The sequence below is a fragment of the Chroicocephalus ridibundus genome, chromosome 6 (genome assembly GCF_963924245.1).
Source record: "Chroicocephalus ridibundus chromosome 6, bChrRid1.1, whole genome shotgun sequence".
Lineage (NCBI taxonomy): Eukaryota > Metazoa > Chordata > Aves > Charadriiformes > Laridae > Chroicocephalus > Chroicocephalus ridibundus.
Genome location: NC_086289.1, coordinates 28,317,404 through 28,336,745, shown reverse-complemented (window position 1 = coordinate 28,336,745; position 19,342 = coordinate 28,317,404). Strand labels below are relative to the sequence as shown.

Genomic DNA, 19,342 nt, shown 5'->3' with positions numbered 1-19,342 from the left:
CGAGATGGGAGTTGGTCTCTCCTCCCAGGTAACAAGTGATAGGACAAGAGGAAATGGCCTCAAGTCGTACCAGGGGAGGTTTAGATTGGATAACAGGAAAAAATTCTTCACCTAAAGGGTTATCAAGCATTGGAACAGGCTGCCCAGGGAAATGGTTGAGTTGCCACCCCTGGAGGTATTTAAAAGACGTGTAGATGCAGTGCTGAGGGACATGGTTTAGTGGGTGGACTTGGCAGTGTTAGGTTTTTGTGGTTGGACTTGATGATCTTAAAGGTCTTTTCCAACCTAAATAATTCTATGCCTATGAACAGCATGTGATGAATTGTCAAATGCTTGAACACATCTGCAACAGGTAACTTCAGGCATTTGTTTAGTTCCTAAAGGGGAAGGAAGAAAATTCATGCCTCTGGCACAAGGATCATAGTAGTACTCAGAGTACAGCAGGGACTAGGAGTTCAGGCATAGGAACCTACAGGAAAAAGCTACTTCAGTGATGGGTGACAACAGTCACAGGATTTATTACTCAAAAAATAATATTCCCTATACAAATGGTTTATTTTACAAAAGTAACACTGTGTTTTTGCCAGCAGAAATGCTGTGCTCCAAAATAAAATTAAGACTACCCCTCCACAAGTTTCCACTGTCATATTAGAGATTCCAGTACACGGGGAAGATACAGGGTTTCTTATCTCCCTTGTTTCATGCAATAGATCAAACCACTCTCAATGCTAGAGAGAAACTTTATCAATAAGAAGTTCTGCCTTTTTGCAGGCTCCGATCCTGTTTGCACTAATTGCCTCTTTTCAGGAGATGCAACTGAAGCGGCACACTTTATACCAACCTTCTTTAAGAAGAAAAGATCAAAAAGATTAGGTTTCATTTTAACAGTGGAGTTTAATCATCATAAGATTGAGTCTACCTATGTTTAGCCTATGAAGGTCAATCAAGCAGGTGTTGCTCTTTGCAGCCTTCCCAAACCCTCTCTTGAATTTCATCCTCAGTTTCAGCGAGTTCACTGCCATTTTTGTTTTTGTTTGTATTGTTTACAACACCAACACAGACCAGCAGGGCAGTGCGAAGGACCTGTCCTGCCCCGCACCACGTACCCCATCCCCACCCTGCGTACATGACCAAAAGATAAATCAGATTGCCAAGCCGAAAGCACAGGAAATAATATGGGGTTTGTTATCTCTGTCGTCAGTGCTACAGCTACCATAGCAGAGAAAGCAGGCAGCAGGTGAGATCCAACAACCTAGAAATGGTGATGGCTTTGCCAGAACAGGCCCTGGAGAAAGCAATCAATGCTGTCATCCTCAAATAAAGGAAACGTTAACTGTACTGAAACGGCTAAAATGCAATCCTTACGTAACCTACTGTGAAATGACAAGAAAAAAAAAGGCTTTTTGCTGAAGTGGTTTTATCTTCCGTAAGTTAGAGAAGCAAGCAAATTATCGTCTGTCCCAGCACTTGTTGTTCCTACACAAAACTGAATCCATTACATGGTTAAGTGGATAAATGAAAGAACAATGTTATTCACAATATTTACTTTATACCTAATCCAAAGTAAGCAATGAGCTTATGAATAGGAGGCCTGCTTTGGCTTCGGTGAAGCCAGAGCAAGCCCATTTGTCTGGAAACTGCTGAATTGAAACTGGAACTTGAAACACAACCAGCTACACCTTAACTAATCTGGTCAGGATCATCCTATTTCAGATAAGGCCAGGAAATAAAAGTCAACTCAGTCACTTTACTGTTTTTATGAAGAGACATCTGCTCGGCAAGAAAGAAGTTAGGTAAAATGTCCTCAGTAAGGCTAGCAGAAGGAGTTCTGTTTGTCTAATGGCTCGGTTTTAAACTATTATTATTGAGTAACTATGCCAAATGACACACTACCTTCGGCTTCCGTAAGATAAATAACTTTTCTATTTTACACATCTTTTCCTATAGTTTACGTTATTTAGCTTGCTGTAGGTACTATTCCCCTTTCTAAATTTGGCAAAAGCCCCACAAACTCCAAACTTAAAGAAGTAACTCTTCTTCCCCTTATTGTAAAGGAATGAAAGGAACAGCAGTATTATATGACTACGCTTATTTTGCCTACCCTATACATTGAAGTTCAGCATAGAGATGGGAACAAAAGCACAAGTAGCTACCTCAGTTCAGTTATCAGGGAAGCACTTTCTACTAATTCATAACATGTCATAAAAAATAAGTCACTTTTTACTTAACTAGTGATCCTAGCTCGGCTTTTATTTTCACTGATGCCATTTGCTATTCATTAAAAAAAAAAAAACATACACTGAGAATGACTGAAATTGTCCATCGTGGGAATGGCAGCAGGCAAAAACAAAGAGCTGAAAATGATGTGGCTTTCCTGGCATTACTTCACCTAAGTACCACATCTAACTACGTTCGCAGAATCAAGTCGTCTTCTGTTTTCTCACTTCTCTCCAATTGTCATCTAATTCCCTACGCATGGAGATTGAGACAACGTAGTTACTGTACCCTGAGCATAGTGAAGATACATATGCCAATATACGTAAACTTCTGTGCTATTTTTAAAGGATAGTCATCACCCAAGTTCACACAGAGAGCCCGTGCACGATTTCCTGCTGTGGGAGGTAAGGAGAGAGGCCACGCGCCCAGCTTCCTTACACTTGTGAAGCACATCTGGAAATGCTGTAGGGCAAACCAGATCCCCTCTCAGGCTCTCAAAGGTACTAACAGGTGGGTGTCACACACAGATTTCTTATTTTACCCTATGAAAAGAAGAGATGAAAAAGGACAGTTCTTCGCCAGGGTGCTCTTTCTAACAGTTGTACAGCTAATTAGCCAGCATTTTAAAAACAGTTGGAGACTTAATGCTGTGGAGGAGTTAGAATGTTTTTTTTTTCCTTTTCTGTAATTTTTCTATTGTAAGTGCTACACTGCTTTCAAGGAGATAAAAATCCAGGTTATGATGAAGCTGTAGCAGTTGAAGTGAAAATAGCAAGAAGCTAAATTCTGAAGTGCACCTGACTTGCTTAAAAAGACTTTCAGACTTATATTAATATCTGCCTTAAAAGCAGAAACATATAAAGGCAATTGATTTAAATTTCATAAAAAAGTTTCATTGAACAACTGTGCACCAAGTGCTACCACCGCAATGTTTTACTTAAAAGTTATGACTTATTGCCAAATTTGGGGGGGGGGGGGGGGGGGTGTACCCTGGACCAAGTAATAGGTGCATAGAAATCTCTTCATCGCAAGTTTGAAGAGCAATAAAACTCCTGAAGTGACCACTGGAAGACATTTCTGTGCATTTTGTCCAACTGGTACTTTGGCTTGAGAGTTTTAAAATGCTTAAAACAAGTTTAAAATACAGTTTGATACAGAAATCCTGAGAAAAATGCTGCCTTGAAAATCAATCACCCTAAAGTTTTTCTTAAATAAACTGAATAAGTTAGATTAAGTTCACATGTGGTATTCAAAACTGGGCTCACTTTGCTGTTCCTCAGCCCATGAATCTGAGATGGAAGGAGGAACAGACCCTACAAATATCTCTAGAATGGCTAAAAATCAGCATAGTAGTTTAGGTTCTGCTTTCAGCACGACGTATCAGCCATGAATGTCACCAGAAGTGAAAGCTGGATGGCAAACGATTGAGAAACATCTGGTGCATTCCAGAAGCACAGCTAGATTCACTTATGTCATCTGTAATTTTTCAATTTGACATTATAACTAAGCATTAACTTACTCTTAAAGGACTAGCAATACCAGGCTTCACTGAAAGCAGAGAAGCTAGCAGCTTGTCAGAACTCTCTATCTTGATAGTCTTTTTTTTTTTCCTAAAGTTGCAAGCCTTGCATTGAAAAATACACCAGTATGAAAACTAGAAACCCCAAACACTCAATACTGTGCACTACCCTGCTCCATCTCTCTTAGTTTTGTTTTTCAAGTCCCTGAAGTCAGTCTTTTGACCACTCGGACCATCTTTCCTCCTCTTCAGGAAGAGATGATCATGATTTAGGGGGGAGCCAAGCCAGGAGTTTCTGAAACCTCTGCCGAACCTTTGCAGGTTCCTTGTGCCATGCTTCCATTGTGCTCATATTGCACAATTTTATTTTATTTTTTTTCTAGCTTTGCTTCCCAGCAGGGACATAGGGGTTGTTACCACAGACACTTGTCACAAACTATTCAAAATGCCACATTTGACACATGGTCCTACGGCAGCAACTTGCATTATGCTGTTTGAACACTGGCTTCAAGTTTTGTTTGTTACCTTCTCCTCTTGTCCCTTCAGACGGTCAAAACCCCAACACACTTCCATCTAGGTAGGTGAAACTCTAATAGAAGCTCAGGACCTTGCACAACTAAGGAGCAATTCCCAAGGGTTAAACAAAAAAATAATTTCAAAGCCACTGGATTATGTCTGAAATCTGAAAAAAAAAAAAAAAAAAAAACAACAAACCAAACAAAAAAAGCCATCTTAAAGAAACATGCTTAGTAGCACTTACTTAATAGCCAAATCTAATACAGCATTTTGGATGTTAAACTCATTTCTGTTCCAAACCCTGGGAGCATTGGGGCAGAGTTTGCCCGGACGGCACCAACCGCAACCCACATGCGTCCTACTTTGCAAACTGTACATTTCTTCTTCAGAAGACTTCTATCCGTATCAGGAGCTCCCAGATCACATGAAAGATGGACTAAACTCCTATTACTCAGCAGTCTTAATTTCCACTCCGCCAGAGCACCAGGAAGCCATGCAAGCCATCTGCTGCCCCTGGGACTGTGAGTCCTATCAACAGCGCTGACAAGCCTCTTATGATTTTTGACACCGCTGCTTGGGGAAACCTTTAAGAGAAAGTGCTACCACAAGCCATCCACCCCCCAAAAAAAAAGCTATCACCCAAAATGCTCTTCCAGGACAGATTTTATTAGCCCTCCACATAATTCCAAGGACTCCAAACCGTGCTTAAGACTAGCATTTTGTGCTACAGAACACATGCTTGTTTACCTCATTTCCTCCCCTTTAACGCAGCAGCGTACCCAACGAGCTTCTGTTGCTTCCTGTGCATCGCTGCTCAACTCCTGCCCTTGCAGCAGCAACGCAAACGCATCCCAGAACTGTTTAAGTATTATTTCTACTGTTTCTATAGAGAAGATACACATATGCAAACGCCAGACGCAGACTGGAGTAGCAGAAACTCTGCCTGGTTAGCTGCCTTGCTACAATTAACTGTCACACGTTAGATGTCACGGGATATGCCCACGCCACATGCAGACAGAACTCTCTGCAGCACCTCTGCACAGCAGCACCCTCACGGCTTCCTGCCACTACACACCTGTGAGCAGAAACTGTCCTTCCACGTCCTTCTCCTGCAACTGCCATCTGAAAAAGTATTAGGGCCCTTTTCCATAGAACAGTTTGGGCTGGAAGGGACCTTAAAAATCACCTTGTTCCAACCGCCCCTGCCATGGGCAGGGACATCTCTTCTAGACCAGGTTTCCCAAAGCCCCATCCAGCCTGGTCTTTTCCTTACAAGATTATCTGGGACTAGTCACCTTGGTTTCCAAGTCCTAGTATGTTAATACAAAACTAGCCTAGCTTTGTATCCAACTTTTTGAAGAACCTGGGTATCCTACATTTTTGATCTTTTTTGAAAGCACTGGGCTTGACAAAAACCATGATTAACAGTGCAGACACATTAACCTCCTTTTGTGGTTGATGTTCATTTGTCAAAGTTAAATACGAGAAGCAGGTATCTATACAGGGATTAAAAAAACCTAAGCTTTTTAGCAATTCTACTTGGAAATATTTAATAAGTGCAAGTATTGTATTTCTAAGTCTATCTTTAACTCCTAGCTATTCTACATCGTATTGTTTTACCTTTGAACACGTGAGGAACAGTCTTGAGTTAAGTTCAGCTCAATAAGAGGACTGTTGCCTGTGACAGCCACTAAGTATGAGGCAGGACCCATCTCCAGAGGATTCATTAGGCATGAAAGAATTTTACTTCTGTTCTACAACTGCAATACCAGTTTCCTTTAATTGAAATTCCCTGCAGTAGGCTAGAGAAGAGTAAAATTAGTTCCCTTAGTTTTTTGGGGGAAACAAGTGCCAAATGTGCCTGCTCACCCAATCAGTCCAGCCGCCCCCCAGCTGCCGCGACAGCCGTGCTGCTTCGGCTCTGCAACTTTTTTCTTTAGTCGCCTGTTGTGCACTTGCACTCAGACACCCACCGGCAAACGTTGTTACCCCTGCGCCTATCCTTAGGTCATTTCTGGCCATAGTAGAGAAGCTGATGGGAAGACTCACTTTCAACACCAGGAGGACAGGTGCTGGTCTGGGCTTTCCAGACAGCTGCCCTAAAGTGACATCCCTACCAGAAAGCCCAGTACCATAAAGGAGAAGGATCCTCTTCCAGAAGCTGCTTCACCAGTGAAACAGTATGGCTTAGTACAGGGGAGGAAGAAAGGGCAAGAAAAATAGTGAGACAGACCTGCCCTTTGTCACCCACACACTCCACCGGTAAAAGACTTGTTCAATATGAAGGAGGAGGAAGGTGAAAGAAAAACACGGGCAGATCTGCCCTTCCTGCCACCCACCAACACAGCTGCCAACAGCAAGATCCTCAAATGCAACTATTGAGCAGACATGCCCAGCCGCCACCGCAGGGCGGAGAGGCAGATGGGGTCCAGACCAAGAACTCCCCAGGACCATGGTGGGGGCAAAAGGAGGCGATTAGACCCAAGAGGAGCATGGTGCTGGAAGGCACACGTACTGCAGGCAGACACGAATGAGCAAACCGGCTAATCACGATAGTTATTTCTGATTACAGTTGGAGATGATTAAGAATGGCAGGAAATGGTTAGATTTAAAAAAAAAAAAAAAAAACAAAACAAAAAACTCCATGCATGATTTCCTCACACTATAGCTTCCTCGCCTCAAGTCATATTTGGATGCTCTGAACTTTGCTTTGAAATGCTGACGCTCCATTGATGCTCTTTCCAAGGCTCACATTTGCACTCCCAGCACCTGTAGTGGCTTGCCAGCTTTATCAGCTCGCAAAGAGGAGTGTCAGAGCATTTGGTCTGTGAACAGGAAAAGTCTTAAAAAAAAAACAAAACAAAAAAAAACAGGCAAGGTAAAGCAGAGATCATTCCAAGATATTCTTCCCACCATACTCCACTCTGAAATAATTGTGGAGCGAGCGTCTCCTGGCAGCCTTACCACACACGGAAGAGAAGCAGCACGGACAGCCTCGCACCAGCATAGAAAGACTACGAGTTTCTCACACATATTTTAGAGTGCCATATTTTCATGTGCAGCAAAGTCTTCCAGGATTAGGAAAAAAAGCTCATTTTCCTTTCCCCTTGAACCTCTGATCTTTAGTGACTACATATAGCTTGCAATGATTATCTACTTACTCTTACTTTTTAAAAAAAAGTAAGTGACCATCCAAGCCACCAATTTAGATGAGACACACAACAAGGTACAAGATACCCAAGAACTATTATGCTGTCTAACCCGTCTGTCTGCATTTTTAGGCATACGCAAGATACCCGCAGCTTTGCTGTAAAAATTTTTAAACAGGCTTAGATAAAAGCAGTAGCTACATGTACCTAAAAAAGGCCTCAGACAGTATCCTGTCCCACTTCTTTTGCACAAGACGACACTTAGGACAAGGAAGGCTGCAACTTGCAGTAGTGTTCTTGCCTTCAGAAAGATGTGTGTGTGTGTGTCCCCAAAAAGAGCTTCATAAAAATGAAATTAAGAGTATTAAAGTCACTGCACACTTTCAGCTATTTCTAATAAACAATAACATTAATGGAAGTGCTGGGCTTTTCTGATGATCATTCAAAATGAAACTGTTCTGGCAGACAGTGAAAAGTGCCCTTCTGCAAATTCTTCTTACAAGTTGTGGCTATAACTCAGAAGTAAAACTACATTCCCATTCCCTCACAAAGCACTACATTTCTGAACATCTTGTTGAGTTATGATTTCATTTTCCCATTTCCAGCATGAAGCTTGCAAGAACATAATTAGCTGCATAGAAAAAGCACAGCATTTTTTTTTCTTTCTTATAAAAGCTATCATGCTCCTGAAACATTTTCTTTCCATTATGCCCTTTGAGAACCCTTTTTTAAAATACTTTTTTTTTTTTTTAAATGAAGTATTGTGCTTGAAATCCCTGTCTATTTGTGATTTTATTTTTCCAGAAACAAGATTATTATAGCCTCTTCCCATACTTTTTTTCTGTAGGGCTGGTCCTCTAAAAGGGCAGAAGACACATGAGCTAACTGAAAGCCAAGGACATTATCCGTTCCAGTGCCACCCAAATCCTTATCCAAAGCCTGAGTTTCATCCCACCTCCATGATCCTGCTTCAGCATTATTTAAAGAGAAAATACTGCCAGTCATGAAGCTTGCTTCACAATGACAGACTGTTTCAGAGCTAAGAAAAATATTGTGCAATTTGTCTTCTGCAGTCAAAAAATCCTGGCCTCATATTTCTCATACCCTCCCTCCCCCAGGTTTCGTTTTAACTCTTTTAGAAGTTCAGGTCATTTCGGTGATGCTTTTTACAAAGAGGTCCACAGAACACTTCTGGCAGGCGCAAAAGTAGCAGATTGTGGTGCAGGGTAGAAATTGTTGTGCCAGATACGCTTGTGGGTTTTCCTGGCAATGGACCACAGCTACTTATCGTTTAACTATGCCCTCAGATGATGTTTCTCACTGACTTGGGAAGACCCATATCCCGGGGCTAGAACTTAAAAGCAAAGAATCTAAATTCAAGAATAACTTGGTGCAACTTCAACCTTGATGCAGCAGCCTTAATGTTAGGTTTGGAGTTTTCTGTTTCTTTTGTTTTGTTTTCTTCCCCCTTTAAGCCTGAGGAAGGCACTAAAACAAAGTCATGGGACCAAGAAGGGAAAGAACTATTCACGATCAACTGATCCTAATCACACTGAAGATTTCATGAGTTTCCTCCAGGAACAGACAAGCTAAACAATTTCTATTTGTGTCGTACAGTCCTGTACTTCAAAATCATTGTTCTTCCTTCCATTATCAGCTTACTGATGGTTTAGGACAGTGGTGCTGTAGCAACATTCAGTGTGGGTGTCCCGATCCTTACGATAAGGACTTACTGGCAAGAGTCTCCCATAAAAGCCTCAGGGTATAATTGATGCCCACAGCTAACACCCCATCCGCAAAACACATCTACCTCCATTGACAGCTACTGGGAATACTTCCAAGCCACTGTCTCTAACAGCGTTTGGGGACTCACTATTTAGGCTAATAAATAAAGGGAAGCCAGAAGTTTCCTTTAAACACACTGAAGCAGGATAGGAACTTTCAGCTAGTGCATGCTGGAAAAGAAGAAACTGTCTTACTTGTGGGCCCCAGCATTTACAGCAAAAAAAAAAAAAGAGAATTTTTACTGTATGACCTTAAGCTTGAGGGATATTCACTCTGTGTTAAAACAGCCTCACTCCTTTTAGCAGCTCTTCTGTGTTACCCATCAGAGCAATAGAAGACACTTAGTGTCTTCATCCATCATCTACAAGCTTAGCAAGAAGAGATCGGTGTCTCAATTTCCGCCTGATAGAGGGATGGTGAAGAGGTGGAAAGAAAACACAAACAAACTACAAAACCACAGAATAAAGTAAACGTTCATTAAGCAGATCTGTGTTATACTTCACTGAAAACACCTAGTATTAAGTTTTTATATACTCAGCTTTAAAAACGGCCTTGTAAATTGCAACCCCCCTCCCCCCGTTTCTGCTTTGGTATTCCTCCCATACACGAGTTAGTTTTCAGGATTGGTGGTTTCCAGGACTGCTAATAATGACACAATTTTACTTTTGATGCTCACCACCAAAACGTTCCGACTGTCACAGTTCAGGACAGCACGGAATTGACTGAGCAGGAGCCCGGCTGACAAAGCGCAGCAGACGTAGGCCACTCGCCTAAATAGCCCGCTGAAAAGAACTAAGTGCCCTCTAATCATCCTTTCCTCTGTTTTCTGGGGGGGTTGGTGGCAGAACTGGGCTTTCTGGCGGTTTGCGCTATTTGGGCTGCCAGCGCCGGCCAGCCCGCGCCGCGCAGAGGGAGGTGACAGGCGGCCCGTCCCGGCCCGCTATCGCCGGTCGCGACACGACGGAGGGGGAGGCGGGAGCGGGGGGAGCAGCGGCGGTGCCTCCTGCGGGGAGACGCGGCCCCGCCGCGCCCCCAAACACGCACCTCCGCCGCCTTCCCAGGCCACCCAACACAATGGAAACGCAGCCGCCAGCGGGAACAGCGATCAATTTTATTGTGGAGATAGCGCCAAGATAAAAAAAACAAAAAACAAAACAAAACCCCAAACCAAAACAATTAGGTTTGCGGGGCCCCCGCCACGAGGACGATTAGGAGCAGCTCAGATTAGCGATCCCATCCGCTTATCCCCCGGCAACGCCGCACGGCACCCCCCCCTCCACGCCGCGGGCCGCCCCCGGCCCCGCAACGCTCAGCGCGGCCCGACCCGCTCCCGGCCGGCAGCCGGGGACGGACCCGCCGCGATGCCGCTGCCCGCCGGCTCCCGGAGCCGCTTCGCCCGGCGGCAGGGATGAGGCGGCGGCGCCGCCACGGCCGGGTGAGGGAAGGAGGCGGCGGGCGAGGAGCGCCGCGGGCCGGGGAGGGGAGCGGGAGGGCCGGAGGGGCGCGGCGCGGCCGTACTCACCGGGCGGGCCCCGCCACCGAGCCGCGGCCCCACTTCCTGTGCGCTGCGAAACGAGCGGGCGGGCCCCCACGGCCGCCGCCACCGCCCTTAAAGGGGACGGCACCGGCCGCCCCCCACCGCCTCCGGGGCGGGACCGGCCTCCGCTACCGCCCCCCCGCCCCCGCCGCACGTGTGGCAGCCCCCGGGGGGGCCGGCGGGGCCCCGCGGCCTCCAGCGCCCCGCACCCCGCCTCCCTCCGCGCGCCCCGAGGCCTGGCGCGCCCGGGCCTCTCCGCCCGGCATCCCGCGGGTGGGCCCTGCTCGCCCTGAGGGGCTGTGGGCCCGCCGCGCTCGGCCTGTGGCGCTGCTCGGGCCCGGCAGGTGTGCGTAACCCTGGGGCGCAGCGTCCTCCTGTGCCGGGTCCTGCAGCTGGGCAGCCCCCGGCATCGGTGCGGGCTGGGGGAGAAGGGATCGAGAGCAGCCCGGACGAGAAGGGCTGGGGGGCGTTGGTGGGTGAGAAGCTGGACGTGAGCCAGCGATGTGCGCTCGCAGCCCAGAAAACCAACCGCATCCTGGGCTGCATCAAAAGCAGCGTGGCCGGCAGGGCGAGGGAGGGGATTCTGCCCCTCGGCTCCGCTCTGGGGAGACCCCACCTGGAGCACTGCGTCCAGCTCTGGGGCCCTCAGCACAGGAAAGACGTGGATCTGTTGGAACGGGTCCAGAGGAGGGACACAAAGATGATGAGAGGGCTGGAGCACCTCTGCTGTGAGGACAGGCTGAGAGAGATGGGGTTGTTCAGCCTGGAGAAGAGAAGGCCCCGGGGAGACCTTGTTGCGGCCTTTCAGTACCTGAAGGGGGCCTACAGGAAAGCTGGGGACAAATGTTTCAGCAGGGCCTATTGCGATAGGACAAGGGGTAATGGCTTTGAACTAAAAGAACATAGATTTAGACTAGATAGAAGGAAAACATTTTTTACAATGAGGGTGGTGAAACACTGTCACATGTTGCCCAGAGGTGGTAGATGCCCCATCCCGGGAAACATTGGAGGCCAGGTTGGACGGGGCTCTGAGCAAACTGATCTAGTGGAAGATGTCCCTGCCCATTGCAGGGGGTCGGACTAGATGGCCTTTCAGGGTCCCTCCCAACCCAAACTGTTCTATGACTGTGATTCTCTGGGTACAACCACAGCACCACACAAGTGCAGAGAGCAGCCGCTGCTGTGCCAGCCGTGGAGATGGCCAGCTAGCAGAGGTCTAGCAGCAGCGCAGTGAGGCCATTTTTTCAAATGTTAACAAAACTGTAGAATTGTGATGTAGCCCTTATGCTGGAGATGCAGGGTGTACAACAAGCAGTATTTAGTGATAATTATTTTCTACTTACCCAAATATTTATGTACAGTTCTGTATTTCCAGAAGAATATTTCATTAGTTTTTAATTTAATTTTATTTTATTTTTCGGCAGGGCTTGACTTGAAAGGAAGCCAGGCTTAGGATCTCATGCACTTTTCAGCCATGTGCATGAGGGGTGGCCTTTAACAGCTTAAAAGGGTAAGATTAACAACAGCTTAGGAAGCGGGTGAGGTATTAATGGTCTTTCATAACTATTTATCAAATGTTTCTGGCCCTGCCCATCAAAAATGGAGTTACACGCATGCAAAAGCAAGTAAAGGCTTATTCTGTAAAAACCTGCACCCCCCACTTGACAGCACTCTGCTGATTTGCTCGTGACCACCCACCTGCCTGAAAGGTAGGCACTAAGTGCTTTACAGAGCGGACCCCCGAGTGGTTTCGGCAGCAGAGGCCATCATCTCCTCTGTCACATTATTGCTCTTTCGAGGTCCGCACCCCACTCAGCACAGAGCAGCCCTTTGTCTTCAGGCAGATGGAAACCCGTTCGTTCACAAATAGCTTCACGGCACAGCCTGGGAGGGGGCTGGGTGCCCAAGGGCCTGGTCTGTTCAGTCTAGATTTCAAGCCCTCAGAGAACAAAAGTCTTTCCAGGGAATACCTCAAATAAACAGTGATTTTAAATAGACAAGGTTTTTCCCTATGGACTGGGAACCCTCGTACTACTCCGCAGTCAGGCTCTGCTTTGCTGTGCTGGCCCATGAACAGGAAAAGCACACTTGGCTGGTGTGACCAGCCGTCCATGCGGGCACTTTCCCGTCCTTTAAAGCTTTTCATGAGGCTGGATCGTAAGAGTTAGGTATCCATCAAAAATATATTTGAAGATGTTCACGGAGAGTTACTGGAAAGTTTTAGATTTTCACGTATGCACTCCTGAAAGTAGGTAAATGTGGGTTCATTCTTTTTTTAAACCAGTATGTAAATACACTGCTATTTTAAACCTGACCTTGTGCGAAGTTTCAGTGTTGTGCATCACAGATGACTTACAGAGTACCCCTGAGCTCCTGCTTGTCTTCTGTGCTGTGGTAAATGGGTAGGTGTTTACTAGACGCCCGTGTTATTTTACTGATAGCGGAGACTGCAGTGTTCTGTAGACATAAAATTATTTGGAAGTACAAGAAGATAACAGAATGGAATTAACTGAAATTACTGATTTCATTTACTAATGCTAAAATGTAGATCTCAAACAAACTCTGACACCCACTGTTTGGTCTGTAGAGAGCAACCAGTCTCTGGATATCGTCCTTCAGGCTTCCCAGGTCCCTCTTTTCTGCACAAGAGCTGGTTGCCACTGTGTGGGGAGATCTCTACAGTGCCTTACAGACTGTACACAGAATGCTTTTTCTTTTTCTTTAAGCACCAGTTTCCTCTATTTACCAGAGATCCTTCACTTCCAGAAAGATTTATTTTTTTTCTTCAGATTAAGAGAAGGAAAGAAGAATAGGTTTCTTAAACTCTAGTAATAACAACTTGGGTATTCATAGTTGCCTTTGTATAAGAGGTCTACCAGGACAGGAAAAACAATGTTTTTGCAGTAATGTTGTGTATAACTTCCTGACTCTTCTGTCAGAATGAGCTATTCCCAGATTAGACATTCCTTCTTAACTCAGACCTATATTTATGCTGACAAATGTTGTAGTTCCTATTTGGTGTTAGTCTTACAGAGGAATTCCTGGGTCGTTTGTGAATAAAGCAGGCAATAAAACATTTAGCTAACGTCTGTGTTTTAAGACACAATTCATTTCAGCCTGGGGATTCTCCTTTGAGAGGTATTTGCAGACCTCCTAGCATCCAAAAGCAGTTAAGTGTGTGTATATATATATAGGTGACACAGCTTTGAATTTTATTAAAATATTATGATAGGATGATTATTTTAGAGACGGACTTTAAAAATGCTTTGCAAAACTTTGGTAAAGGCTGTTCTTAAATTGGTACAGCTAGGAGAAAGGAAGTGACTGGCAACAGCTGATTCGAAAGAGTTTTCCAGAACAGCATTAACTCCAGCCTTTAGTGGTTTTGGGGTTTTTTCTTTTCTTTTTTTTTTTCTTGCCCTTTTTTTTTTTTAAAGTGTATGTGTGGGCTGGAGGGGAAGAAACAATAGAAAAAAGAGAGAGGAGCTGATCTGAGAACATGAAGCCAAAGTGAAGGAGTAATGTAAATGAGACCAAAGGAAAAAAAAAGCAATCCTTCAACAGTGGGTATTTTTGTTCTCTTATCCTCTCGAGCTGAAATGAAATGTGTATGTGGAATAAGAAAAATGGTCTGTTATTTTGCCTGAAAATTCAGAGCTTTAATTGCCAAACAATAGTCATTAGTTTGCCTTGACACAGGGCTTTTTGTCAAATACCACAGCTCAGCCTTACCGATGGCACAATTCCAACACCATCCCATGTGAAAGCTGCTTTCTTTATCCTTGTTTTAATTGTTGCGAGTTATTTGTAACAGATATTGAACAACGCAACCAAAAGTATACAGAATTTGCAATAGCCTGAAATAAACCATCCTACAGTATTTTAATCATCTTGTCTTGATTTATATTTTCTTTAAGCTTTTATTCTAAATTTTGAGCTTTTATTCTAAATTATATTCCATAATACTTTGTCGGTGGTCCTGTCCAAATACATCTTGTTGCTGTGGGCTATGAAATAAGGGGTCGTAGGAGCAGTGGCACGCTACAGTACAATTAACTTATGTCTGGCCTGGGAAATGCTGACCTCGGCCTCGGCTTCTGCTGACGACGCTGGAGCGTGAGCATCAGCCGGGTCACCGAAAGGCTGACCTAGGGCTGACTTTGTGCGGTACCTTTTTTATCGTTTTACCTTAATTGTTATCGTGGGGCATCTACAATGAGTATTAAAGGTGCCTGGAAGGTCAGGGTATTTTACTTCACTGCTTTAGAGGCTGAAATAACCTCTTGACTTATGATAGGTTCAGGAGAGACGGTGCGTATGTAAACTCGCTTTGTACCAACACACCGGAGCAAGCCCACCATGCAGTGATCTTCCTATACTTATTGTTACTGGTCCCTTTATTTTGCATTGTAGCGACATTGTTATTTTGGCAACGCTTAGACCTTTGGCCTCTACGTCTTTGAGTGTTGAAGGATTGCGTTTATTTATGTAGTGGTTTGGTATCAAATAAATACTAATTCTTTGGTATTATAACGTACTCAATTTTGGACCTAGAAGCATATAATTTGTAAAATGTTTGAGAAATGAACTGCTATAGATTGTTTTTTCCTGCTGTTTTGAGATGGCAGTTGCTAAATTACTTCCTTTCAGAAATTCCGGTTAGAAAACAGTCTGTACAGACTGTATCAACCACAGTATCAACCGACTTCAAATTTATATAGAGTCCTTTCATACGTTAAAGCAGACTCACTAATTTTTATACTCATTCATGAAAATAGAAGACATTCCTTACTGGATAAGGTAATCAATACAATCACAGCTGTAAGTGAATGTAAATAAGATAAAATTTTATCTACTATTTGAAAAAGCTTTCTTCTAGTAACAAAAATGCTTATTATAGTCCACTCATTTTTTTTCTTTGAATAGTGATAATTTAGTTTAACTTTATCAATGGTATTGGCCTCTGGAAAAAGGTATGGAAGGATATACCAAAATTGTTCCAATATAGTCTCTTAAAATAACTTTTTCGTTTTGAAATCGATATATGGTCGCTGTTAGCAACAAGCGTTTGCTGAGCTCTTTGATGGCAGCAAATGGATCCCAGAAACACTAGTGCGCACGAAGGGCGGGCGTCGCGTTGGTTTGTGGTGCAGAGGAAGGGGAAGGCAGATGGGGAGCTGCGTTCAGTGCCCAGGCTGGAGCAGGCAGCAGAGCCGAGAGCAGCAGGCAATATTCTGCAGCGGTACCTCATCATTTCTCCTGGCCACACGGCCTTATTTTTTCTGGCAGGCACAACAGGTCGTGTGCCCAGGGCTCCAGCGCTCACTTGCAACTGCACCAGGGTATCACATCAGACTAACCAGTAACAACACGTATGGAAAGTAATCCGCCCATGTAGTGCTGGAACTCCATATTGGTTTATTTCTGACTATTCCAAGACACCTTTACTGTATAGCTTCTGTCTACTGACACCAAGAAGTGCTTTAGGCATTTTTCTAAAAAGAGAAGTCAATTTTGTCACAAATATATTGACTATAAAGCAGCTCTGAAAAAGTCCAAGTATCTGTATTCTGTACGTGGAATGGAAAACAAATTAGGAGAACTTTGACTAGAGAACTCAATATTATGTAAAACATATCAAAAATGACACATTCCTGCTTTTTTTTTTCTTTCTCCAGTATTGCAGAACAGTAACCTGTTATAACTATAATGTATTTAAAATCAGTCCTATTAAGTCACTTTTTAAACTGTAGATTCCACTGTCTAGGATGCAGAAAGAGAAATAAGTTAGATCATTCCATATATGAGATTTGAGCCAGACAATCTTTCATGACCACTCCTTGTCTGAGAAGATAACAGTATAAATTGTCAAGGTCTTTTGGTTGGTTATCTGGTTGTGTTCCTTTTTGTACTTGAAAACCTCATGCCCCAAAACTCAAGTTATGCAAATAAATATCTACATTAAATACAGTATCTTTATAGAGGGAAATATTTGGACTTCCGTAATCTCAGATGCTTCATGTTTTATACAAAATATTCAGTGTATCAGTATTTAATAGGCCTTAGTGCATAATCTGTTGTGCCCACTGGGCCTGTCCGGCAGTCCAAACCATGGAGAGGTACCATGTAGAGATGATCACCCCTGCTGATGGGTTAAGCAAACACTTAGTACAAAACCGTTGTTCATTTCTTTGTACAACAGACAGGACCAGAGACAAACTTTGCATGTGTCCATTGCCTATACCATGTTGGCCTATTTTTGACAATATCCTTGTTCTCCACTCCAGTTTTAGGGTTTAACGTCTGTAGCGTTAGCTACAGGCTTGTCTGTAATAGCTCAAAAAAGTCTCCCTTCCTTTAAGTCCAAACTCCAGTCAGTTAGTTTATAAAATAAATTGTTTATTTTGTTTTTGGGATCACTTCCTGTTGCAAATACATCACTAAAATGCTTTTAAGTGCAATGTTTTACATATTTTAAACTATTCCTTCCATAAAATGACATGGAAATAACAATAAAATCACATTATGACTTTGATTTCATTAGTAGTACTTTACTATCAAGGACTGAAAAATTGTCACAGTGTTGAAACAGCGTAAGACAGGGCTAAAGGGGGGTAGGATGTAAGGATGTACGCTGTTCCCTTGTCAAGAGGGAACACGCCTGGGTACCACAGAATACCAGCAGACAACCAGAAAGAAATACCGTACCTCAACTGAGCAGTTGAAAATGCTGTGTTTAGTTTTCGTGGAAATCGGCATCTCTTTCTGTGGTGCATAAAAACAGCAGCTGATTTTGAGAAACGTGTTAAAGCATGCTGTTGAGACTTCACTGTTATCATTATAAAACTAATTGATAAAGATGAACTGATTTGCAAAGTCAGGATCAAACGTCACTGTGCTACCTATCTAACGGTCTCATAATGCTCCTCTAATTTTTTACTTGTAACAATTGTTTTATCTTTGTTAAGAAAAAGCTTTCCTAATAAGAATCTTGCAATGGCTCACATCTGTTGGTAAAATGGAGCTCCAAATCAAATTAATTCAAAGCAAGATTTTACATTAGAAATGCAATCATAGGACAGCTGAACAGCAAGACGCCTTGCAATTCACTTGAATTTGTTCCCACTTCTCCTCAAAAGCAAGGAAAATTTGTTCCTGCTTCTCCTTTCCTGCTCCTATTTTTAGAACTAGAATGACAAAGACCTGATCAGGCAGCCTGCGCCCCATTTAAATTAGGGAATATCAGGTTCAGAAGTATTTACTAGATGGAATTGAACAGTTATAAATGACATTTTTATTCCATTTTTATTGTCTTTTTAATTTAAACTTCAAGAATGTCAGTTACCTGTTCTTTGTGCTAGACAAGCAACCATTTGTGCTATTGTAAAAAATGGTTATATAAGTAATTACAAGTAATAGTATAAGTAATCTCTAGTTTAAGGCCTAGCTTTTCAAAACATGCATTTGACATTTTGTAATGTTAATAAACCATAATGGAGACTCAGTTAAGCAAGTCAAAATGATTCAATAACATTATTCCTGTTTGGTTAAAAAGTTGTCTCTGATGACAACTTGTTGCAACCTAATTTGATTGCGTACTTTATCTTTGTGCATGTAAAAATGGTGATGTCTTTCAGTATAAATTAAAATATCCTCAATAGTGTTTTTACAAAACGCCACATCATCTGTTTCTGCTCAGTATTTAACAACTTGTAACAGTTCATTTTAACAAATGATCCTGGAAGAGCAACACTGTGTGAGCTTTGCAACTGTAACGTTTTAAAATCAAAATCGTTGTAATCAGCATAAACTTAACTGCCTTTCTATTTGCCACGTCTGGACCAGGCCACAGTTCAGAAAGCCTCTCTGCACGGGAAAACCGGTTAAGGAAGTGTTTGAATGATTTCCTGACTCAAGGCTAAAAATCTCTCTCAATGATTTATACCCTGTAGCAGTAAGAATCATTCTTGTCTTCTGCTGTCAAATCAATCACTGACAGTCCTCACTGGACAAAAACTGTCTTGGAGAAGAGTGAACTCCGCTGGCTTCTTGCTGGCTGACTCTTGAAGCTGCATACACATTTAAAAAAAAATATCCTTTAAATCTGGTATTTATCTCCATGGGTTTTTTCTGCATCTCACACTACAATGCTCTTCCAAACTTTTCAGTCACCCTAAGAAGATGAACCCGTTACCAATTTTCTCCAGGGAGAAGAGCAGCCCTTTTGAGCAGCATCCTCGTCTCTCATATCAGCCTCTGCTTCCTTGGGATTCCACCCTTCTGCAATTTTCCTCCCCAACAGACGTAAGGTTCTAAAGAAGGTACTCCAAATCTCTTCCTCGTTCTTTTAGAATTTTTGTGAAATACTCTTGAATAAACGGGGACTATTCTTGTTATTGGCAGCAATTTGGTAAACAGGTAGGATCGGTGTATCCTACTGTTTTAGTGATTTGCATTGGGCTGTAGCTTGCTGCTTCAAAAAAATCTGAAAGAAGAGGAAGCGGAATTGTTATTTTTTCCCAAAAATAACTTTAAAATTTTGCTAAATATAGGCAAGGAAGATTCTTAGCAAACCAAATGCTATAAGTACAGATTCATTTGATTTAGTTTTATTAAAAA

General features: G+C 43.2%; 1 protein-coding gene across 1 annotated transcript in view; it reads right to left on the bottom strand.

Annotated features, from left to right (window-relative positions):
- CSGALNACT2 (chondroitin sulfate N-acetylgalactosaminyltransferase 2) overlaps positions 1-10,863 on the bottom strand; it is a 34,543-nt gene extending 23,680 nt beyond the window's left edge. Inside the window, exon 1 of the mRNA XM_063337768.1 lies at positions 10,709-10,863. The gene's annotated coding sequence lies outside the window, so the exon portion shown is untranslated. The remainder of the gene's footprint in view (positions 1-10,708) is intronic.
- Between the last annotated feature and the right edge of the window lie 8,479 nt (positions 10,864-19,342).